The sequence below is a fragment of the Bos indicus genome, chromosome 2 (genome assembly GCF_029378745.1).
Source record: "Bos indicus isolate NIAB-ARS_2022 breed Sahiwal x Tharparkar chromosome 2, NIAB-ARS_B.indTharparkar_mat_pri_1.0, whole genome shotgun sequence".
Classification (NCBI taxonomy): Eukaryota; Metazoa; Chordata; class Mammalia; order Artiodactyla; family Bovidae; genus Bos; species Bos indicus.
Window position 1 is genome coordinate 76,562,182 of NC_091761.1, and position 20,384 is coordinate 76,582,565.

At 38.9% G+C, this 20,384-nt stretch overlaps 1 protein-coding gene across 1 annotated transcript in view; it reads left to right on the forward strand.

The window, feature by feature from the left end:
- Window positions 1-20,384, forward strand: part of CNTNAP5 (contactin associated protein family member 5) — a 1,031,770-nt gene that overhangs the window by 731,392 nt on the left and 279,994 nt on the right. The gene's annotated exons all lie outside the window — the stretch shown is intronic.

Genomic DNA, 20,384 nt, shown 5'->3' on the forward strand with positions numbered 1-20,384 from the left:
AACCAGACAATCCAGGGGATTTAATGGTACACTTAGGAGCACAAGTATAGGGACAAGCCCTGGAAATGGAGGGAAAACCTACCATTCGGGACTGAACAGAGGTCCCTGGTTGTTGACAGAATCTCCCCTTGACTCTAGAATTGAGACAAATCAAGGGAGTCTGTCGGTATGCAAAAACAACTGAACTCAGGACAAACAGTAACAGGATAGACTGGCCAGAGTCAGTTTGGATTGTGAAGGCCAGCCTGAAGCAAGCAGAGTTGGTTGGAGGCTGTAAATACTGCAGCTGAAATCCAGGATTAGTAGAAGAGAGCAGACATCTTCTAAAAGTTGCTGATTTCTGCAGGAATTCCTAAGATGTTTTCCTAAACAAGGAGAAATGACTTTAAAAAATAAAGGTTTTTTAAAAAAAATTATGTTAACTTTATTTATATATTGATTGTTCTTCTGGATTTTCTAGATCAAATGGTTGATAAAGGGTTGCAAAAGACGATTCTAGGATTGCTTACCATAATTCAAAAGGGTTTGCAAAATGTCAAGAGGGCTTGGTCAAAGTTGATGCATGCCTTTGGGGTCTGTTATTTTTGTGAATGTCAGTTCATCATTTGTGACAGGGGAAAAAAAAAGCCCAAGTATAACAGGGATGTGGAATATCCAAGAAAGGGTGTCAGAATCTTTAGCCTTAAGGAATTTATGTTCCTTGAAAGTGAGGAATTTTGAAAGGCTTCAGGAAATTAGACAATGAAATGTCAAAGAAGAAGAAGTGCTAGAAACCTAACTAAATACAGCTACCCACCGCCTCACTGATCTAGAGTCTTTAGGGAAGAAGTTGTTCTACATAAGTGAATTTTCTAGGTAACTGTCAGTTATCCCTTTAAGCACCCAAACTGTTTTTAAAGAATTTTTAACTATTTGAAATGAAAATGTTTCTCACATGGATTACATGCTCCCTTGCCTTCTTAAGCAGAGAATTCTGAACGTGAAATGTAACCTTTTCTTGATTATTTGGGATCATCATTGTGAAAATCAGTTATTTTAGTCTTCATGGACTCAGCCATGCCCGCAGGGTCGATTAGATCAGAGGCCCTGCTGGGTGTCCCTTTTTACCAGTGTCCTCAGAGAGTCAATGTTTGTATGTGTTCAGATTCCCTGTCTCCTGACTGTCAAACCTGCATGTCACTCTCAGCACTCTTTGCAGAGGCTGTGTCTAGAAAACCATGCTACCCTCTTCTCATTGTGTTGCTTCTAGTTTCCTAACAATTGGTTTGGTGGAACTTTAGGGAAAATGGAATTATGTTCATTCTGACTATGGAATTTCATTTATTCATTTATTTTTAATTGGAGTATAATTGCTTTGCAATGTTGTGTTTTTGCTATAAAACATAATGAATCAGCCTTGTTGTTTATCTATTTTGTATATGGTAGTACATATCTTTTAATCCCAAACTCCAAATTTATTACTCCCTCTCTTTCAATAACCATAAGTTTGTTTTCTATGTCTGTGAGTCTGTTTCTATTTTGTAAATAAGTTCATTTGTATCATATTTTAGATTCCACATATTAGTGATATCATATGGTATGATATGTGTGTGTGCGTGTGTGTGTGTGTGTATTATCGCCCTTCTCTCTGGGACTTTCCTCCCACACCCCCCATACCATCCATATTTATTTTTCTTTTTCTGATTTACTTCACTCTGTATGACAGACTTATCACTACAAATGACCCAATTTGTTCCTTATCATGGCTGTGTAATATTCCATTGTGCATATGTACCATATCTTCTTTATCCACTCATCTGTCAATAGACATTTAGGTTGCTTCCATGCCTTGGCTGTTGTAAACAGTGCTACTATGAACATTGGTATAGATGTGTCTTTTTAAATTATGTTTTGGGGTTCCTTTAGTATATACATCCTGTGATATCAGCTTGACTTTATCATTGTCTTGTATATGCTTCTCTTTTTAAATCAAAGTGTGTGTATATATATATATATATATATTTCCCCTTGCAGGTTATTAAAATATTGAGTACAGTTCCCTGTGTTAAACTGTACATAGCTAAGACCTTTGTACTATAGGTCCTTGTTGTTTATCTATTTTGTATATGGTAGTACATATCTTTTAATCCCAAACTCCAAATTTATTACTCCCTCTCTTTCAATAACCATAAGTTTGTTTTCTATGTCTGTGAGTCTGTTTCTATTTTGTAAATAAGTTCATTTGTATCATATTTTAGATTCCACATATTAGTGATATCATATGGTATTTGTCTTTCTCTGACTTATTTCACTCAGTATGACACTCTCTACGTTCCATTCATGTTGCTACAATGGCATTATTTCATTCTTTTTAAAGGCTAAGTAATATTCCATCATATATATATATATATATATATAACCATATCTTTTTTATCCATTCATTTGTCAATGGACATTTAGGTTGCTTCCATATCTTGGTTATTGTGAATAGCATGTGCTTTTTGTCTAGTTCAACTGTTATAAATTCTCTGAGCACGTTTTAGAGAGAGGGTATGACCTAATCACCTTCTAAAGTCCCCACCTCATGATGCCATCAAATTGGGGGTTAGGATTTCAACATTTGGATTTTGGAAGGACACACACATTTAGTCCACAACAGGCACACACCTACAGGGATATTTACCTAATTTCTCTAACCATTATGGAAATCCCTTCCCCTGGTGAGAGACAGGGAGAGCAGAGGAGGGACTAGAGATCATCATCTCCTCCCTAATCTGCTCTCTAGAAGAGCTGAGGAAGGGTTCCCCTTATCTACTTAAGTCAGGGCCCCCCCACTGAAACTGTTTTAGTTACTGTATGTGTTACACACGCAGAATACAAATATCTTTCTGTATCAGTAAATATGATTTTATAGCATAATTTTTTAATAAGTCTTCCATTATATGGATGTATCACAATGGGCAGACAGAACAGATCTAGTTTTGACATTTAGATTTTTCCTTCTTTTTCATTATTATACATGCTGCGAAAAGATTTTTGCACACAGATATAATGTCTTTAGGATAAGTTCCTTGAGGTGCGGTTACCAAGTCAAAGTATGTACATATTTTGAAGACTTTTGCCATCTTGACATCTGCAGTGGGTCACAGTTAGAGCAATTTATACTCCAAACATCACTGTGAGACCTCAGGTGCCCATCTCCCAGCACTAAGTATTAACACTTTACTTCAATTTTGGCAATCTGATAAGTGCAGAAGAGGATCAAGACAATTTTAAATATTTTTGGTTAATTAAAAAATATGTAGTCTGATTCCCATAGCTTATTGGAAGGAGATAACTACAGGCAGCCAGGATTAGTAGAAGAAATACCATATTGTACATTTTGGCTACAGTGGACTCAGATCAATAAGAGAAGAATGTGAAGGATGCCTTCTTGCTGTAGATCCTCCTCCAGACTATACGCAATAGATAATAGAGGGAGGAAATGAAAGACAGCAAGATGAGAAAAATAAGTAACTTTCTAAATGGCTGCCAGTGACTAAGTGTTTCTCATATTTGAAGATGTCTTCAAGCATGATCTGTAATCCAAACAACAGTTCTACTCAGGAAGGGTTGTTATCCTACTTGGCATTTTAGGAAACAGAACCTCAGAGAGGGTAGGATGCTTGATCAGTGCCACACAGTTGGCAAGGGACAGACCTGCACCCTGCTCTGCCTCAGGGCAAAGCAAAGACTAGATAACTAATAAGGATTGCTGTATAGCACAGGCCTATGTAGTACTCTGCAATGGCTTATATGGGAAAGAATCTGAAAAAGAGTTGATATACATAACTGATAACTTTGCTGCATACCTGAAACTAATACAACATTGTAAATAAATTAGATACCAATCAAAATTAAAGGAGAAAGTGAGGATATGATCTCTGATAATCATGCAAAACTCAAAGAACCAAAAGTTATAAGGATATCAGGTCATCAGGGAATATGTGAGTTTGTATGACTTTCCTTATTTTGTAAGAAAATTAGATGGAGAGACGAGTCAGCTGCCAGAGTCATGTATATTAAGGCTGTGGGATTGTCAAGGTGGCTTGAAGAGGGCAATTCCTGGGCAACTTCACAGGTTGGCAGTGTCCTTGCTCACATGCTGCAGCTTCTAGGGCCCACACACCCCTCCATATGGCTCTGTGTATCCCAAACATTGTCACCAAAGTCTCCTCTGTCTCTTGTCTGCTCTTGCCTCTGGCTCTGGTTCTGTTCTTCTAGCGGCAATGGAAGCAGAAAGAGGAGAAAGACAAGCAGGATAAGGTCAGGCTTGGTTCAGCACTGTGTCTTTTTCATTTAGTTAGTGACTGAACCATGACACTGTCATTTTCTGACAGTTTCCTCTGATATTGTCCCCCAGAGCTGCTGATAAGTGCCAGCCAGTGAAATGTGTCATCTGTCTCTTTAACTGAAAGTTTATACTAGAAACTCTGCAATGGACAAGAATTCCAAACCACTGGGGTCCATGGGAAAAGTGTCTGTGTTATTCCCACACATCTTTGTAGTTGTATCTGCTTGCTACTTCTTACCCTGAGCTTGATGCAGGGCTGAGACGCCGTGCTACAGAGACGTTTCCAAGACAGCATTACTCAGTCAGCCAGTTTTCAGCAGTGCCCTGCCACAGGGCTAGGAGGTGGCCATTTGTGCCCTGGGACAAGGGCTGTGCTGGCTGAGCTCAGGCGTTTTCTCAAGGTCAGCACTTCCATAGGAATTTTGCCTTAGGCAAGATCTGAAGGTATCATGTGATAAGCATATGAAATGAAAAAGGATCCAGTTCTGGATGCACACAGGGAATAGGAGAAAAAGTTATTGAGAAAGCACTTTAATCACATACCCAATTTGTTCCATAACCCACAGTCCGTCAGCCTAGAAGGAGGACAAGATTGAGAGGGGCATAGGAAGGAGACCTCCTGGGGTGGCCAGGCCCCTGCAGGCAATGGGGACTGAGAGTCCTATCTGTCCCCCACCTTTTCTTTTAATCATCTCCATGGTGTCTAGAATCCTCACCTTGAATTCACTCATCACAGTCTAAGTATCTAGGTGGTATGTGTGTTTTTGCACTTAGCACTCTGTGTACTGAAATCCTGTTTGGGAATACCTTTCCCAATAAAGCTGTGAGCTTACTAAGGCAGAGATAAGAAGTCAGTCATGATACACATAAAATCATTGGACATTCAGACTCCATTACTTCGAAATCTAATATCTATAGGACAGCTTGACCTCAAGCAAATCAGTCTTGCAAACAAGTCTGTGGTGAGGATTGTTTAAGTTCCTCAGAAGAACTAATGATGGGGTGCCTGATAGCACCTCAGAACCCCTACTTCTCTCCAAGAAATAGGTTCTTATTCATTTATTCATGCAGGCATGTCATGAGGGGTTTCCACCTGAAGTCAATTGTTATGGCTAGTAATGTTCCCATGACTTTGAAGGTAATAAAATCCTACTTTCCTTACACTACTTTAAATTCTCAAATTCCCCTTAATTAATGATATTTTAGTGAACATACAGCTAGCTAGCCATATATATAACACATAATATATAATTTAGACCATATATATATATATTACTATATACATACATACACACTATATGCTGTGCTTAGTTGCTCAATTGACTCTTTGTGACCCCATGGACTATAGCCTGCCAGGCTCCTCTGTCCATAGGGATTCTCCAGGCAAGAATACTGGAGTGGGTTGCCATGCCCTCCTCCAGGATATACACACTATAATATGTATTAAAAATATGCATTATTTACACTCTACTTGCTGCTGCTGTTTAGTCATTAAATCATGTCCAACTCTTTGTGACCCCATGGAATGTAACCCACCAGGCTCCTCTGTCCATGGGATTTCCCAGGAAGAATACTGGAGTGGGTTGCCATTTCCTTCTCTAGAGATTTTCCCTACCGAGGAACTGAACCTGTGTCTCCTACTTGACAGGTGGATTCTTTACCACCTAGTCACCTAGGAAGCCCTATATATGCTCATTATATAATCTTTGTATGTCAAAATAGATCTGTAAATGCACTTGTGTATAGAAACCCTCATGACCATCTGCAATATTCAACTTTCAGTGTGTACAAAGCTAACATTTAGGTTTAGAACTAAGTAAGGAATGATGAGGCCAAAAAATCAAATTACTGAGATAAAAGAAATAGCACTAGAAGGTGCGCTGGTGTTTGCTAAACTGAAAACTCTTTGTCCCCAATATCTGTACCAAACAAGATCATTAACAGATGATGACAATGTATTTTCTTTTAAGTAATCTTTATTGATTGATTATCCATTATATGCCACATACTTTTCTGGCCAGTGGGAATTAAACAGTGAAAAAGCCAGTATTTCTGCCCTCATGATTATAATAGGGATAACAGAAACAAACCAAAGACACTTGTGCACATTTGCACACAAAATACAGGGGTAGAACTGATCCCATAGCACATGGTCTTTTCATTACACCAGGCTGTCAACCATACCATTAAAAACAACTTTTGTCAGAGGAGCAATATAATCAAAACCACAAAACTATACCGTAACATCTGCAAGACAAAATACCAGGGCAGTGTTTGAAATTTCTTTAATAAAAAACTATTTCTACTTTGTGTACAGCAAGAATCTAATCTATAAAGAAACTCATGGTCCCTGTATTGCATACTCTTTGATATCACCACTGGTGGTGATGATATTGACTCTTGGCTACTGAGCTCCTTCTGTGCACCAGGTATTTTGAACGTTATTTCATTTAATGCTCTCAATGGTCTTATGAAGTTGGTATTATTTTCAGTTTTATTGATAGAAGGGGAAGCTCTAAGAAACTATGAGGGTCATGCACAGTCTTCTAGCCACTAAGTGTTGGATACCATTTCAAATACATGTCTCTCTAGCTTTCACTTCCATCTAAATTCCAAAATAACACCCAGAAAACATAAAAACATTTCAAAGAGGAAGGGAAGATAATCATATAAAAATACAAGTATCCAAATAAATGTTTTATCTTGTGTTCTGGTTATCAACTGTTATGTAACAAACCACCATAAAACTTAGTGGTTTAAACAATAGTAATTTTTAAAAATTGAAATATTGTTGATTACAATATCCTGATAGTTTTAGGTGTATAGCAAAATGATTCTGTTATACAGATATTCATTCTTTTTGGAATCTTGTCCCATATAGGTTATTATAAAATATTGAATGTAGTTCTATGTGCTAGCCAGTAAGTCCTTGTTGTTTATCTATTTTATATATAGCAGTATGTATCTGTTCATCCCAAACTCCTAATTTATCCCTCCCCTGCTTCCATTTGGTAACCATACATTTGTTCTCTATGTCTGTGGGTCTATTTCTGTTTTGTAAATAAATTCATTTGTAGCTTTTTTTTCAGATTCCACATAAAAGCAATATCATATGATATTTGTCTTTCTTTGTCTGATTTACCTCACTTAGTGTGGTAATCTCTAGGTTTATCCATGTTGCTACAAATGGCATTATGTCATTCTTTTTTATCGCTGACTGGTATTTCATTGTATATATACCAGATATTCTTTATCCATTTATCTGTTAAATAACACTTAGATTGCTTCCATGTCTTGTCTATTATAAAATAATGATGCCATGAGCATTGAGGTGCATGTGTTTTTTCGAATGATAGTTATTTCCAGACATATGCCCGGGGAGTGGGATTATAGGATCATTTTTGCTTAGTTGTTAAGTTGTGTTCAACTCTTTGTGACCCCATGGACTGTAGCCCACCGATCTCCTCTGTGCATGGGGATTCTCCAGGAAGAAATACTGAGTTGATTGTAATGCCCTCCTCCAGGGGATATTCCCAACCCAGGGATTAAACCCAGAATCCCACAGGTGGATTCTTTATCATTTGAGCCAACAGAGAAGTCCATGAATACTGGAGTAGACAGCCTATACCTTCTCCAGGGGATCTTCCCAACCTAGGAATTGAACCGGGGTCTCCTGCATTGCAGGCAAATTCTTTACCAGCTGAGCTATCAGGGAAGCCCCTGCAGAATCATATGATAACTCTATTTTTAGTTTTTAAGGAATCTACAAACTGTTCCCTACAGTGACTGGTTCCTTTTTTCCCCACACTCTCTCTAGCATTTATTATTTGTTGACTTTTTGATGATGGCCATCCTGATTGGTGTGAGGTGACACTTCATGGTAGTTCTGATCTGCAATTTTAAATAATTACTGATGTTGAGCATTTTTTCACATGCCTGTTGGCCATCTGTATGTCTTCTTTGGAGACATGTCTATTTAGATCTTCGGCCTATTTTTTTTTTAATTGGCTTGTTTATTTAATATTGACTTTTATGAGTCATTTGTATAGTCTTGAAATTAATTTCTTGTTGGTGGCATCATTTGAGGATGTTTTCTCCATTCATTTTGCCCATGAATCTGAAGCTGGGACAGGGTCCAGCAGCATGTAGTGTCTCTGCTCTGTTCCACATTACCTGGCGCTAGGACTGGGGCTCACTCCATCATTTGGTGCTGGCTCTGGCCTGGGACCTTAATTGAATATACATTCTTTCTCTGTTGTGGCGTGGCTTTCTCATAATACAATGGGTAGTTTTCAGGGACCAACATCCCAATAAGCAGAGTAAATCAGGTGAAAGCTATATTGCATTTTATTTGCTAGTATTACAAGTCAAACAGTATTAATTTTGCAACTTTGTAAATATTAGAAGGCAGTCACTCAGGCTAGTCATTGTGCAAAAGGAGGCAAATGTTATTCCATCTTGTAATAGGGTTAGTGTAGCAGCAGCAGCAGCAGCAGCAGGCACATGTTTAAAAGTAAAATACATGTTTACTAGGTCTTCAAAATTTTGTATAGTCAACTGGCTTAAGGAAGCCCAGCAAATGCATGGGAGAAGCAGGAGTCAAACACAGCTCAGTGCAGGTTCTTTCACTCTGATATCCTGCCAGCCAATGATTGATCAATTCTAATTCAGTCTGGAAATGTGTCTGACTCTCCATGTGTCCCCTTTAGGAACTTTTGTCTCCCCTAATGTAATACAGCTAAAATAGGTTTATAAGAGTTTGCCACAGGTCTTAAAAAAATATAAAAATATCATCACATTAATCAAGTCAGTGCATTTTAGTCAGTGCAAGTCTGTGTCCTAAAGCCACCTTTCTAAATCTTCTAATAACTTAGTCATTGTATTTCACTAAGGACATAAAGTCAAAATTAAAGGTGGGTGGATTTTACAAAGAAGACATACACTTTAATGAAAGAAGAAATATGGGTGTATCTAAGGGAAATAAAACTACTACATAAATTCAAAACATGATTTGAATGTGGCTGCAAGTGAATTTCCATTCAGACTTAGTCATTAAACAGTCAATACAGATAACCCGTGTCAAAACATGTGGACCCTGTATTCAGAGAAGTTTTTATTTTTCTCCTCACACATTGAAAGGTCACATTCACTTAGTTTGCCTCAAATGTATTTACAAGAAGAAGAATCCTGTTTTCTAATCCAAAGATATAGTACAGTGGCAGCAACCCCAAACGACCTTACATTTTGGAATCATGAAACTAGGTCTTCAATTCTGCTAATAAGTCTTCTGCTTATTAGCTGGGAGATCTTGGGCAAGTTACATAGGTTTTGTAAGATTCAGTTCCCTTGACTATAATTGTAATAAGTTTATGTTGGAAGTTGCATAGATATTAAGGATACTGCTGTTGTTTTAGCAACTGTTTTATCCCTTTTTCCAAACAGCAAGGGGAATATTACCTCCCTTGGCTACCAGGAGGGGGTCTCAGAATCCCATGATATACCTGGTGAAATAGTTCAATTAGGGGATTTGTCTCCTGTTGGCTTGTAGACAAACTTATTTTCTAAACTATATTTTACTTATTATACATGTGGTATTTACCTATCCAAGAGCATTGTTGACTTTTGAAGTTGTATCTATGTCCTCTCTTCAACCAACCCCTCAATCCACTCACCTGTCTACCTTCTCAAATTTAATAAATATACTACGAAAGTGAAGTCAAGTGGGCCTTAGAAAGCATCACTATGAACAAAGCTAGTAGAGGTGGTGGAATTCCAGTTGAGCTATTTCAAATCCTGAAAGATGATGCTATAAAAGTGCCGCACTCAATATGCCAGCAAATTTAAAAAACTCAGCAGTGGCCACAGGACTGGAAAAGGTCAGTTTTCATTCCAATCCCAAAGAAAGGCAATGCCAAAGAATGCTCAAACTACTGCACAACTGCACTCATCTCACACGCTAGTAAAGTAATGCTCAAAATTCTCCAAGCCAGGCTTCAGCAATACAGGAACCATGAACTTCCAGATGTTCAAGCTGGTTTTAGAAAAGGCAGAGGAACCAGAGATCAAATTGCCAACATCTGCTGGATCAGCAAAAAAGCAAGAGAGTTCAGAAAAACATTTATTTCTGCTTTGTTGACTATGCCAAAGCCTTTGACTGTGTGGATCACAATAAACTGTGGAAAATTCTGAAAAAGATGGGAATACCAGACTACCTGACCTGCCTCTTGAGAAACCTGTATGCAGGTCAGGAAGCAACAGTTAGAACTGGACGTGGAACAACAGACTGGTTCCAAATAGGAAAAAGAGTACATCAAGGCTGTATAGTGTCACCCTGCTTATTTAACTTATATGCAGAGTACATCATGAGAAACGCTGGGCTGGAAGAAACACAAGCTGGAATCAAGATTTCCAGGAGAAATCTCAGTAACCTCAGATATGCAGATGACACCACCCTTATGGCAGAAAGTGAAAAGGAACTAAAGAGCCTCTTGATGAAAGTGAAAGTGGAGAGTGAAAAAGTTGGCTTAAAGCTCAACATTCAGAAAATGAAGATCATGGCATCTGGTCCCATCACTTCATGGGAAATAGATGGGGAAACAGTGTCAGACTTAATTTTGGGGGGCTCCAAAATCGCTGCAGATGGTGATTGCAGCCATGAAATTAAAAGACACTTACTCCTTGGAAGGAAAGTTAAGACCAACCTAGATAGCATATTCAAAAGCAGAAACATTACTTTGGCAACAAAGGTCTGTCTAGTCAAGGCTATGGTTTTTCCAGTGGTCATGTATGGATGTGAGAGTTGGACTGTGAAGAAAGCTGAGTGCCGAAGAATTGATGCTTTTGAACTGTGGTGTTGGAGAAGACTCTTGAGAGTCCCTTGGACTGCAAGGAGATCCAACCAGTCCATTCTGGAGGAGATCAGTCCTGGGTGTTCTTTGGAAGGACTGATGATGAAGCTGAAACTCCAATACTTTGGCCACCTCATGTGAAGAGTTGACTCATTGGAAAAGACTCTGATGCTGGGAGGGATTGGGGGCAGGAGGAGAAGGGGATGACGGAGGATGAGATGGCTGGATGGCATCACTGACTTGATGGACATGAGTTATTCATGGGGTCATAAAGAGTCGGACACAACTGAGCGACCTAACTGAACTGAACTGAACTGAACCATCTATCTAGCTTTTTAAAGGCACAACCTAGGACTCATCCCTCCCCACTACCTCTGTTTCCCCTTTGGGACCCCAACCAGTACTCACACTCATCCATCACAGCTGACTCTCCTCCAGCCTGTGCTCTCTGATTCCACTGTTATTCCCTGAATGTAAACCATCATCTCCAGACCAAACAAGTGCATCTAATTCCTGCTTCCTCTCCTACCCAACCCTGTACCCCCAACTTCCTGTGCTTTAGATCTCTTGCTACATAGCCAAAGGGATGATCTTTCCAGAACAAGATTGCACAACTGGGATTCAAACTCTTTTCAGTGCCCTTGAGATAGAGCCCAGACTCTTCACAGTGGCTAACAGAGCTCTGCCAGCTGAGACACTTACCCAGCTCCTGTTCACACATCTGTCCATTAAATTTCACTCTGTTTCCCTTTATTCTGTTTCTTGCCAAACTTGCCCCCACCACCTCTTAATAGTGAGGTTCTAGCTATTTTCAACATTCAGAGGCTTCATTCCTCTTCCCGCTTAACTTAAATTTGACATATACTAAAGTATCCATCCCCTTGTTCTTTTCATTTTACCTTATTTCCAAATTCTGCATAGAAGTTATTACTTCCTGATATTTTCTTCCAATTTGTTTGTCTACTGTCTACCTCTGTCAGGAGAATGGGAACTTCATGAAAAAGGGAACTTCTTTGTCTCATTTACCTTTTTAACCTCGGAATGCTGAGACGTGGCACCCAGTAAACATTTAGTATATAGTAGTTGAAAGAATAGAAAATTCTTCCCCAACTAATAAAAAGTATTTCTAGTAGTCATATTACATCAGGAGACACACAGTGAAACACATGCATTTGACTAAGTCTGTTTCAGGGACTCTTATAAGTAGAAAGAAGCTTCATAAAATAGGAAGGGCTGGTCTGTGTGGTGGGAGCTGCTATCCTGTTCTGATTCCACCATAGACTCTCTGTGACTTCGAGAAAGTTACTTACATTTTACAGGCATCAATTCTCCCATCTTTAATCTTCTCAGGTTTTATGTGATGCTCTCCAAGTGTCCTTTCTGCCCTGACAATTCTATACTAACCAACATAAAGTGAGTTAAAAATGGATGTCACAGCTTATTATTTTCTTATCACAGGGAGTAAGAAGAGTTGATAAAACAAATAAATCAAGAAAATAGAGAGAGAAGGACTTTTCTGAGACTCTTAAGGCCATGAAATATGATAACTTATTTATATATTAATAGGAGGTGATTTTTTGGCATCTTCATGCACCTGATCTATTCAGAATGTGCTTTCCATATGGTAATAGTGAATGTGCAGAGAAGGTAGGAAACTTTCCCAAGGTCATAACAAGTCAAGAATAGCAAAAACATTAACTTATTTTTTTAGAAAAAAAAATTTGAAGTATGGTTAATTTACAATGTTGTGTTAATTTCTACTGTACTGCAAAGTGATTCAGTTATACATATAAATATAGGCATTGTTTTTGTGTATTTTCCATTAAGGTTTATTACAGGATATTGACTGTAGCTCCCTGTGCTATACAATAGGACCTTGTTTATCCATTCTCTATATAATAGTCTGTACCTACTAATCCCAAACTCCCAGTCTATCCTTCTCCATGTCCCTTTCTCCTTGACAATCACATGTGAGACTGTTTCTGTTTTGTAGATGGGTTCCTTTGTGTCATATTTAGACTCCATATACGTGATATCATATGGTATTTGTCTTTCTCCTTCTGACTAATTTCACTTAGTATGTTAATTTCAAAGTCCTTCCACATTACTGCAAATGACATTATTTCAAAAACATTAACTTCATAGAATATTTATGTATCAATTACATAATTTACTTTATAATATATTTGGTGGTTATAAGGTAGACATGAGAATACAATTATGCCAGCTGCACAGATGAAGCCCATCAGTCTATACTATAATGGCATCTCATAGCTTGTTACCAGGGATTCAGAGCTAAGCATGTATTTCCTTCCTGCCTGGAGTCCTCATGATAATGGTACCAGAGAAAAGCAGCAGAGTCCAGTGAGGAGCCTAAGGCACGGTATCATCTGACTCTGTCCATGCCCCTGGTCCACTGCAGATCAGCCATGAGACCTTGGGTAAGGTCCTTAACATCTCTAAGCTTCAGCTTCCTCATCAAAAAGAATGAAGTTGATAAAAGTAACATTAATTGCACCCATATCATTGGAATATCGTTGGAAGGATAAACATGGTTGGACACCTGTAGCCTTCATAATTTAAGTTTCCAATTTACCTAAGTTCTTTTAAATGACAGAGGTATTTTTATATTTATAATTTTCACTGTCCTCTCATTTTTGCTAAAAGGTAAGGGTGAGTGCATTATGGTGTTTTTACTTCTGTGCACTTTCCTTCATACATGTGTGGTTTTGTGTGTGTGTGTGTGTGTGTGTATGTGTAGGGTCTGATGAAAAATGCCAAGCTATATTCTAGGTGTTGTGGGGATTCTTAAGCTATAAGCTCAGTTTGGCACAATGGAGATATTTTAGATTTTGAAGCAAAAAATAACTGAACCCCAATGCTCTTGTACTTCTTTGCTGAGTAGCCATGCTGCTAAGTCACTTCAGTTGTGTCCGACTCTGTGCGATCCCATAGACGGCAGCCCACCAGCCTGCCCCATCCCTGGGATTCTCCAGGCAAGAATACTGGAGTGAGTTGCCATTTCCTTCTCCGACACATGAAAGTGAAAAGTGAAAGTGAAATCGTGTGCGACTCTTAACGACCCCATGGACTGCAGCCTACCAGGCTCCTCTGTCCACGGGATTTTCCAGGTGAGAGTACTGGAGTGGGTTGCCAGTTCCTTCTCCCTGAGTAGCAATCATCAGGTCATATAATCTGAGTTGCTGAGTTGCACTTTTTCTTATCCGCAAAATGGGTAACATGTTAACCTAACTTGGAGGATGTTATTATTCTAGTCCTATAAATGAAGAAATGGAAACTCAGTGGTAAAGAATCCACTTGCCAATAGGAAGCGCAGGAAACATGGATTTGATCCATGGGTTGGGAAGATCCCCTGGAGGAGGACATGGCAACCCATGTCAGTGTTCTTGCCTGGAAAATCCCATGGACAGAGGAGCCTGGTGGGCTACAGTCCATAGGGTCACAGAGTTGGGTGTGATTGAGAATGCATGCAAACAAAATACCTTAGATCATATCAGAAGAAACTGAATCCAAGGAGATTTAACTTCAAAGCCCATGACTAGTAGAAGTCAGACACAGACGTCAAGAAGGGAAGAAGGAAAAACAAGATTGAGATCCTGAGTCCAGATACCTTGTTCGGTGTGATAGTTCTACCAAATGAGGAGAGATGTGATTACTGAAGAAGTCATGTTTATATATGATAGATACAGCTGGTCACAAAGTGTCATATTTATATACATGTATAAAACACAGCCTTTCCTATGTATACCTGCTTACAATATGTGTGTAAATACACATATATACATTATATGATGTGTATATATATATAATGTGTATGTGAATTTTCTGTGTATACCTATATATAAATATATATATATTTTTTTCTTTTCAGATTCATAATAATCTCTGTGTAGAAACCATTTAAACTAGAAGAAAAGGAAAAGAAAAGACAATATTCAGTATAGCTTTTGAATCTAATACTTGATATGTGTCAGGTTTTTACAAGTGTTTTTAGCACAGATGAATTGTAAAAGTGAAAGTGCAAGTTGCTCAGCCATGCCTGACTTTTTGTGACCCCATGGACTATATAGTCCATGGAATTCTCCAGGCCAGAATACTGGAGTGGGTAACCTTTCCCTTCTCCAGGGGATCTTCCCAAGCCAGGGATCGAAACCAGGTCCCCTTCATTGCAAGCGGATTCTTTACCAGCTGAGCCACAAGGAAGATGAATTGTAAAACCACCTTGTTTAATTCTTACAGTGGCTTGTGTGCTGTGCTTTGTCACTCAGTCATGTCTGATTCTTTGCGACCCCATGGGCTGTAACCTGCCAGGCTCCTCTGCCCATGGGGATTCTCCAGGCAAGAATACTGGAGTGGGTTGCCATGCCCTCCTCCAGGGGATCTTCCCAACCCAGGGATTGAACACTGTCTTGAGGTATAGGTTATTACTAATAAAACAAACCGAGGTTCAAAGACGTTAAGTAAAGAACCATGTGACTCTACCCCATCTGTAGAAATGCACGTGAATCTTAAAATCTGCCTAAATTCAGCTTTATGGACAAGCAAAAACAAACTTTGCTTGAGTCTGCCAGGTCATCAACTACCCAGATGCCAGTTATACAACATTCTCTTGAACTGAATCAAGTCAAGATGGGATTTTGCCTAGTAAACTGTATTATATAGACACAGTCAGAAGTCATTCCAAAATCTATCTGGATAATCATTTCATAAGATGCTCCCAAGAATAGAAAACTAATTCTCTCTGTGAACACATCACTGACAGGGAAAAGAAGTCAGATAAGGAGAAAATCAGAAATGAAGTTGCTGACACTCTAACAATCCATCTGTATATTCAGCAAAAATTTTGGATTAAGTTTAGAAAAGATAAGATGTCACAATATTGGCGTAGTTGCAGATTCCACCTTGGGAGGATTAGGAAAAAAGAGGAAGTAAGAAGGGTGGAAGAAAGGAAGAAATAAGGAAGGAAGGAAGGAAGAGAGGGAAAGAAAACCTTTTGGATAACTGTCTATGAATTAAGGCCCTATATTTTGTCTCATTTAGCATCTTGAGTGAAGATAAAGACATTCTCAACATGGAAGCATGACAGGAAACTAAGCCCCTGTGATCGTCTCAAGGCCCTCAAGTTTAAAAACAACAGTCCAATTATACAATGGATGCAACTATTCAAAACTGTGCTATTGCATAGGGAATTTTCTAGGAAGAGGTGGAGATATGTGGTATTTGGATCCTGAGTTGGTCATTTGTTGGCCAAGAGTCATAGAGGACATACATTTCCCAAGTGGCAAAATTGAAATAAAATTTTCTTCTCCAAGTGAGACTTTTCTAACTCTGAATACTTCAAGGATAACTACTGAGTCTTTTTCATTTCTGTATCCTTCTAGAACCTGGTACAAAGTAGGTGTTCACAAAATCTTTCTTATATGTAAAAATCATAAGAATATGGTCTAAAACGACTTTTAGTTTATATTAATACATTAGTTTATAATCCTATGTCATACAGGATAGGTAAATTATGTTGCCATAACAAGCTGCTGCTGCTGCTAAGTCACTTCAGTTGTGTCCAACTCTGTGTGATCCCATAGACGGCAGCCCACTAGGCTCCCCTGTTTCTGGGATTCTCCAGGCAAGAACACTGGAGTGGGTTGCCATTTCCTTCTCCAAGAAGGAAAAATAAAAAGGCAAAAGGAAAAAAGGAAGGGAAAGTTACAACATCTCAGTCTTAAAACAATGTTCCATTTTTCAAATAGGGCAAATAATCATCATACATTGGCTAGGAAGGAGTTCTGCCGTGTGTTCTCCTTCAAGGAGCCAAAATTATAGAGTAGTTTGTCTCTCAATTGTCACCTTGAAAGAGGAAGAGAGGGCTCTGGAATCCCTCAAACCTGCTACAACCTGGAAGAGACATATTTCCCAGAAGGAAGTATGGAGGAGAGGAAAGATCATTTTTCCTCTAAGCTTCTGAGTTCTTGGCAGAGACCCCTGTAATAAGGTAGATTAACAAAAGGAAAACAAACAGAAGTTTACTAAAATGTATAACTCTTATCTTGATGGGAGATACCCAAGGAAAAATGAGTAACTCAAAGAGATGGCTTAGAACTCCAGCTCATGCAGCATCTTCAACAAACAATAAATTTGTGACAAAAGAGCAGTTGTTTTAGGCTTCCAACAGTAAAGATAGAAGCCAGTAATTAATATTTGATATGTAGATTCCTCTGGAGGCCATCTCCAGGTTGACAGACTCTAAAGTTGTCTCCAGGTGATTAACTTCCTGGTAGAGAGGAGAAATGGACACTTTGGAAAACATGTCCTGCTTTTAGGCAAATAGAGGAGGATAGAGAACTCCCTTGTCTCTGTTTATTCTCCATTGTCTTCAGCTCAAAATGATCCATAGGCTAAATGGTGTATTTTGGAGAGGCATAGTCTCCTATCCTTAAAATTCTCCTCATCAAATACCTAATCCTACTATATGCATGAAAAATGAAGAAACAACAATAACAAATGTAACCTTAGTGTTCATAACACAGGGGAAAATAGGAAAAAACAAACAAACAGGAAAAACAGTCATACCCAAAGAAGCACTGGAATAAAAGGACATTTGCCATGTTGCTTTATCCTTCTCATCCTATAAAGTGTATTATTTTGTTTATTTTTTTAAATTGTGGGCACAGCAAAGAAAAACATACCAGACCTCTAAACTCTGATGATCTATTTTAAACCTGTGAATCTAAATTTATACATTTTCACATATGTATGAATATCTGTAGCCTGAATTTTAGTTTTAGCTGAAAATACTTGATTAATATCAAAATTAGCTTTTGTATTTTAGTTACTTTTAGTTACTACTAGAGTTTTGATTACTCTTGCCTGGAAAATCCCATGGACGGAGGAGCCTGGTAGGCTGCAGTCCATGGGGTCACTAAGAGTTGGACACGACTGAGCGACTTCAATTTCACTTTTCACTTTCCACTTTCATGCATTGGAGGAGGAAATGGCAACCCACTCCAGTGTTCTAGCCTGGAGAATCCCAGGGGCGGTGGGGCCTGGTGGGCTGCCGTCTATGGGGTTGCACAGAGTCGGACAGGACCGAAGCAACTTAGCAGCAGTAGCAGCAGAGTTTTCATGTTAGTTTATGCTAATATCAACTTTACTTGGAAAACCTGTATCTAGAAAGTATTATTTTATTCCTTTTTTTTTTTTTTTGAAAATCAAAGCAAGTTTTCCAAATTAATTTTGTAATTAGTCTCAAAGCCCAAGTATGCATGGGGACAAAACTGTTTCTATAGGCACATGTTGGCATGTAGATAAAAAATCATGATATAGCTTTCCATTCATGCAATGTCCCATCTAGTGCTGCTTTTATGAATCTATTGCCTCTGAAATACTGACCATATGTTTGTGTTTGTATGTAAGCATGAAACAGCACACCACAGTGCAGTGCTGGCATATTTTCCCTCATGCTCTGAATGCTGACCCACTTCAATCTGGCACGTGTAGAGCTGGCTAAGCAGACAGTGCTACTCTTAGCAGTGATGGCTGGCACGCCATTACTGCAAGTGCCCAAGGAGGTGAGTATGCCATTGGCCAATTTGCACTGAGTGCGCCCCAGTAGCTTGGGTTATTTGCCTTCTTTTGTGGCTTCTTCTGCAGCTTCATATTTTATGTTTGTGAAAGTTTTGATCCTTCAAGACTCAAAGATGTTTAGGTGCTGGTACATGGACTAAAGCAAAGAACCAAAGGAAGACACTTACTCTGGATTATTAAAAAAAAAAACACTTTATGGCCGCTAGATGTGCTGTCTGAAAAAAGATAATAGGGCATATGAAAATGACTAGGCAGTTAGATTGGTAGAAATCCTTTGATGTTATAAAGGATTTTAAGCATCTGGCAGTTGGAGAAGTTTTAACCAATAAATGAAAACAGAAAGCTAAAGAAAAATGCTGCCTGGGGTGGTTTATGCTGTAGGCATTTTGAACGCATCTCTATAGGGTCTGCTAAGAGAACTATAGTTCTGATCGATTGCCACCTGAAAAGCAGTCCTATCTCCTGGTAAATGAAGGACAGTCTCTGTGCTATCTCAGTGGATTCTTTAATCTACACACATGTTCTCTGGGTGTCACAGAGTTCTATGTCCTTGATTTGATAACTCAGGTCTCCAATGTCTTAGTAATGCCATGCCTTTCACAGTTTAAATATGAAGATGTCTTCATCAACGACTAGCCAAGGATTCATGCACTTAAGCCTGCTCTGTCACACCTGCTCTGTGGTGCTCTTTTGATCAAGTTAAGTATAATACCTCCCCCAGTTATTCATCAGTGCCCTTGGGTCTTTTGTGGATGTGTGCTTTCCTGCCTCAGGGCAACGCTAATTTCATTTCTCATCCTCCGCTGTGTCTGAATACACAGTTTACCTAAAGGTTAAGAATTATGAGTCTAATTAAGACGATGGAGCAATTCCACTCCATTAACATTAATAGTGCATGGAAAGCACTCCCCATGGCTTCATTTTTTAAGACCAGCCATTTCCATGTCTATTTTCTCTTTCTGATTTTTTTCTTCCTACACCCCTTAATGAAAATCTGATGCTAGCAATGGCACCTACATTGATGAAAAAGAAAAAGTGATAACGGTTCCTGCTTGTCTCTATCTTATTCTTCCACTGCTGAGGGCAGCATCCTTGAGACAGGTCGGTTTATTGATCAAAAACAGTCCATATGAGAATAGGTCCAGAGGATGGGGATTTGTGGTGAAAACTGTGCTGCAGATGAAGAGGATGGTGCTTGTTCATCAAATGACAAAATGTCAACTCTTCTTTCATCCTGGAATGGAAAGGTCATTCCAGTAGAGAATGAATTTTGTAAAGGTTAAAATAAGTGACTGATGGTGATGTAGTATGGAATTCTCTGGCCTTCCAATGCTGCCTGGTATCAGGCCTTCTTACCCTGCTTCAATGTATATGCAACCATTAGGGCCTCAATCCCATCAGTGAAAGCATATGTTAGTCCTGCATTTAGCCAGAAAGTCAATTGCATATGGAAGAAACAGTGAAAGCCTAGAAGTTGCACTAAGCTTCACACTTTCCTTCAGGGGCTCTCTGCCAGAGGGCCAAGGGGCTGAAAGACCTTTAGAAACTAGAAAGTTTAGGAGCAATTGTTTTGCATGTCTGTTCCAGAGACATTGAGGGGAAAAGGGTAAATTAAATATATA